Below are 6,223 nucleotides of genomic sequence, written 5' to 3' on the forward strand. Positions count from 1 at the left end.
ATTGAATGATATGTTTATAATTCGATGTTAGTGGATGAATATCATATGCTTGCACGACATGGCCAAATTAGGGTTGAACATGATAGAGTTCATGAAATGAGCAATGATGCTTTCGGGGTTCAAGGTGAGATGAAATCCAAACAATATTTTGATAAAGCAATGAAGAAGCAAGATACTTCTATGATCAATTAGAAGAGTCTAGTTGTCCACTATGTGAAGGGAGTCTATATTCTATCTTGTTAGTTGTGGTTTGATTAATGAATATTAAAGGGAAAATGCATAAGTACCCTCCCCCCCACCCCTCCCCCAATCTATGCCCAAAATCTCAGAGACATATTTATACTATACTAAGGTCCTATTACCCCCACCCCCCCAAACTTATTTTATAAATAATTTTCTACCCCTTTTAGTGACTTATGATATATCAACTAAGCAGAATTTTATTATGTGTGTTTCTTTAATGTGGACTATTAATGATTTTTCTACATGCAAGATGTTGTCTGGTTGGATGACAACTAGAGAGCTAGCTTGTATGCATTGCATGAAATATAGTAACGCATTCACTTTAAAGCATGGTAGAAAAATTCATGGTTTGATTGTCATTGTTAGTTCTTGCCAATGGACCATGAGTTTAGAAAGATGAAAAATGCATTTAGGAAAAATAAGATTGAAAATGACCCCCCCCCCCACTACTCACATATATTAAATTTGGGAGAGAGTTTCTCAATTGTCTAAAATTACAGAAGCTTCACCTTCTAGACTTCCTGAATATGACATGTTCAACATAATTGAACCAACAACATAATATAATTGAAGTTAAGCACACTAAAAATACAGAAGTTGTCATTCTTTTATCATTACACAAAATGTTAAACAAGTGTATTACACTTCATATTAGTTGCGTAGAAAGCTAATGTAATTTGGACTCTGATGAAAATAATAGGTTGGTCAATTTGGAATGATGACATTGCTCGTTTTTTGACATTTACAAATATATTTGACGACCTAGACTTGTATTTCTTTAGTATTGATGGACATTTAATTTTAAAAAAATTATCACACCCAAAAATGGACGTGATGACACTTGTCTATTCCACCAAAATAAGTCAGCTTCTTCTTGCAAATTTAATTGCAAGCAAAGTGCAATAGTGCATTATGAATTGCTTGCCTCTTCTTGGATATCGCATGATATTGTCTTGGACAACATATGGATTGCTTGTCTCTCTCATTTATCCTTTTACTTTTAAATTTATGTGATATCCTTTCTCCATCTTAATTTATGTGATATAGTTTGTCTTGACATGAAATTTTAGAAACAAAAAACTTTTGAAACTTGTGGTCTAAAATGAGTCATAGATGTTTGTGTGACTAAATCATTTCATTAAAGGTAAAATGAGTATTTAAGATAAATTGTTACTAAATATAGATATGTGTCATTCTCTTTGAGTCTCACTAAAAAGAAAGTGAGTTATATAAATTGGACAAAGAGAGTATTATTTTTATCTGTTCTAAAAACAATGTTATGTATTAATATTTAAAAATAATTTAATTTTTAAAATTCAACATGCCGCAAACGTGAATTTTTTCGAGTGAATATAAATCAAAAGACTCGAAACAAAATTTAAGACTGTTTAGAAGAGATTTGAGTTGGTCAGAATTGAATAAAGAAAAATCTATCCATTGAGGAAGATGAATTGTTGAAATGTATAAATTTGTTTATAAATGTATTATACATCTATGACACATAGTTATACATCATATATACACATTATACCTTATTTATACATTACATATACGTGTGACTACTTTTGTTGACTTTTTTTTGTCACATGTACAATTACGTAAAAAGCCAAATGTCAAATGTAAGAGTTAAATTGAATTTGAACGGATAAAATCAATTGAGTTAATAAATAAGTGGGGATAAGGCACATTTTGATATGTGAGAAAACTTATTATGTATTATGGTATTGAAAACTTTTAAATAATCATTTATTTCGATGTTTTTTTTTTTTGTAAAGTATTGAAAACTTATTACTCCCTCCGTCCACAATTGTTTGTCAGGGTAAGGTCATGCACACCCCCTCAAGGAAAATTTAATACAAGGTGTAATTTGACTAATATAACCCTACTATATCAAGAATACCAAAAGTCCACATAACTTTTCAATTGAACTACACTATTATTAAGGGCAGAATTGGAAAAAAGTGACTAATTATTTCTTGATTGTTTAAATTGACAATTAATCTTGGACATCTATTTTTAGTATACCTGCCAAACAATTGTGGACGGAGGGAGTATGTAATTATGGATATTGTTTGGACTATTTGACAAATATATTAATTTAATGCAGTGAAAATTATATAACATCAAACTTATATGATGTATGGTACAAGTGAATCCGTAAAAAAAATCAGAGTTAATCTCAAGCAGTAAATTCAAATTAAAATAAATATTAAGAATGAGTTAGAATCATGCTAGTAATGAGCTAAAATTGATATCACTTTAAAATTAAGTTATGTTAAGCGGACTAAAAATCAGTATTATACAAAATTACCCGATGCTCAACTCATAAAATCTTGAACGAATTGAACAGACTATTAATTTTTAGGTTATATTTGACACTATATTCCCAAGTAATACAGACTACAGTAGCATTATAGAGTTATTTGTGCATCTATTGCAACACTCTTATCTTAAAGTCTTCGAGCAAATTCACATTGAACTACTCTCTAAAAAGTTTTTTATTCAATATCCAAAATCAATCTTTTTAAGAGAAATGACTAAGACATCTATTTATAAGATGTCTCATCCAAGAGTAGCCTTTTTATATAAATAGCCTAAAAGTGGCTTATTTAAGCTATTTAAGATGTAGCCACAAAAACTAATCTCACATAGTTTGTTTGCAACAAATTTTAAACATATGGAAAATAAATAAATCACACAAATAAAATCTGAAGAAACATAACTTTATTGATAAATATGCGGGTACAATTCAGTTCCTCCCTTGATTCTAATCTCCTAAGATTTATCCATGATTTGAGGATTGTTAGTGGTGTATTTCTCGAACTTGGATAATTTAGATTTAACCTCTATATGAATATTTCATAACTTTTGTGGAATATTCGAGATCTTGATCTCTAAAAATACATACCATCTCCACATCTTGAATCTCTTCACTCTACACGAAAAAACCCTTTCATGGTGCCTAATAAGATCCTCTAAAACTCCTCTTTGTATCATCATGACTTATGTAACTCGGATATATGTCTAGCTTGAATTGTGCTAACCGTGCTCGTATCACATTTCAAGGTCGATTTTTTTGTGAATTATTTTTAAAAAAATTAAATGATCAATTTTGCGTTTTTTTATTTTTCAAATAATGATTTCAGAAGTCGGTTTAACAATGCATAGAAAAAGATTGTATAATCACCCAAAAAAAAATGTGTAGATTGAAGTGAGGAAGTATAACTGAGATCTGAGGTATAGATTTATTTATTTGAAAGCGTGTAATTAGCCTCACTAAAGTGTTGACAATAATAAGGGTTGAAGTAAAGTAATTTAGTAAAGAATTTTGTACTAATATGACTACAGCCAATGTTGAAATTATTTCCACAAATAATAATTGCAAGCATAACAATAAGTGCAAACAGAGGCAGAACTAGGTGGGGTTCATGGGTTCGGACGAACCCACTAATTTTTTCGTAGACCCTATATTTGTATTAGAAAATTAAATAAATATATGTATATTAACATGTGAATTTCCAAACAAAATTGATTTAGAACACCCTAATTCCTAACCTTGGCTCCGCCTCTGAGTACAAATAGTAAATGTGGAATATGAACACTTTGATAGATCGTAATATGCAAGTAGTTTGCCTTGAAATATGAGAGACTACCAAATAAATTTAAAAATCAATTTGATAAATTTAGGGTTTTTATTTCTTCTCTCTTTGTTGATTTTTTTGTTTTTATGATTTATATACTATGTCATATGATTCTTGCTAGCGTCATGAGTGATTGATTTCCCTTTTAAATGGGAACTAAGCAAATAACCTTAAAGTGGTTTCGAGTGACTTTGTGAACCTTTCTCATTCGAAGCATCTATGAAAATAGTATATCTCACTACAAATTTTTATGAACATTCTAATCCGTACTATTTTTGAACAAATTTATTTTCGTTAATCAAGGGTTCTTTGTTTGTTTTTGTTATTAATTATTCAATAGTGTGGCTAATTACATAAATATATACTCCCTCCGTTCCTATTTAGTTGTCCACTTTAGAAATGACACACAGATTAAGGCAACAATGATTAGCATAGTGAAGTTACAATTTTACCCTTATAGTATAATTTACAATTCCAAAATAAAATCACTCAAGATAACTAATCAATGCTGGGAAGTTCATAAACTTATTTACTTTATTTATGACAACTTTATTTAAATAAGGGTATAATAGGAAAAAATTTGTTGTCCTTTCTTGATTTGTCAAAATGGACAACTTAATAGGGACAACTAAAAGAGGAAATATGGACAACTAAATAGGGACGGAGGGAGTATTAAACAATGAACACTATCTACAAATGAGAAATCCTAGATTGAAATCGGAAAAGGCAATTTATGCACCAAAATAAGGCTGATAACAAATACTCCCTCTGTCCCTAATTACTTGTCCACTTTTAAATTGACACACATATTAAGAAAGTAATTAATGACATAGTGAGTTTACCATTTTACCCCTATTAATAGTGGATGAAAAGTTCTACATTTTAAAAAGTAATTAGTCATTCAATTGAGGGTATAATAGGTAAAAAAAATTGTTTTTTCTTAATTTGTCAAAATGGACAAGTAATTAGGAATAACTATAAAAGGATTGAAAAGTGGACAAGTAATTAGGGACAGAAGGAGTAACAAAAAAGAGATAGACATACTCCCTCTGTCCCTACTTACTTGTCCACTTTTCCTTTTATAGTTGTCCGTAATTACTTGTCCATTTTGACAAATCAAGAAATGACAATTTTTTTACCTATTATATCCTCAATTAAATGACTAATTACTTTGAAAAATGCAGAACTTTTCATCCACTTCATAATTAATAGGGATAAACTCACTATGTCATTAATTGATTTTTTAATAGGTGTGCTAATTCAAAAGTAGACAAATAATTAGGGAAAAGGGAGTATCAAGCTAAAGACCAACATTACTAATTCATTTATATAAAATAAGAATTCATTACAACACCATCAATTACAATCCCCAAAAACATGACAAAACACAATTACACCAAAAGATTATGACAACATTATTGAATCTCTTTTCAAATTTCAAGTACAAGATGTTTTGAAACACAAAATTTATACATAAAAAAGGCAAGCACACACGAAAATAATTTAAAGTACCCCTTTGTCTAATAATAGTTGTCCACTATTCATTTGACACAATCCTTAAAAAACTATAAATAATAGGGGTAATATTACTATATTGTCTTTTGACTTTATTAAAGTTAATGCTTTGAAAAATGTGTTAGATGATACTCCTTCTGGAAATTTTTTATTATGGTAGAGGCCCAACCAACAAAAGTTGGAAGAGGCTCCACCCATTTTTTGACATGTGGATCATGGGGCCCAAACCATTAGTTAAGGTTGAAAAATGAAACCAAAAGGAGAGAGAATGTAAAGTTTGAGTGGGAATTGCAAGATAATTGTGGGGTCCATGTCAATTTCAATTAAATAAATTAAAATATTATATTGAAAGTGAAAAATAGGAGTGTACATGGTCGGGTTGGTTCGAGTTTTTCAACATTATATATATAATTACCCACATTTGTGTACTATAATCTTTATTGGCTCATTCATAATTCTAAGTTTCAAACTTGAAATAATATATTAAAAGATAAAAACCATGAAAATGTATAAGAAATATTTAAAAATTATATCAAAGTAAATATTTTTATGTATAAAATAAAATTTTAAAATTATATATATAATGTTGGGTTGGTTTGGTCTCGGGTTGTTATTTTTTTAGTTAAAACCAAACCAACCCAAATATAGTCGGTTTTTTTTTCTTCAAAACCAAACCCTTTTAATGCTACTAAAGCAATGGCGTGAAGAAATGGAGGACAATATGAAAAAAGAGCGGAAAAAAAGAAGTGATATCGTTTTGTTTTTGAAAACTCGAAAATCTCATTAAATGATTGTTGGTTTAATTTTATCATGCTACGTTTCAT

This window comes from Solanum tuberosum, unplaced genomic scaffold, assembly GCF_000226075.1.
Source record: "Solanum tuberosum cultivar DM 1-3 516 R44 unplaced genomic scaffold, SolTub_3.0 scf00707, whole genome shotgun sequence".
NCBI classification, from domain to species: domain Eukaryota; kingdom Viridiplantae; phylum Streptophyta; class Magnoliopsida; order Solanales; family Solanaceae; genus Solanum; species Solanum tuberosum.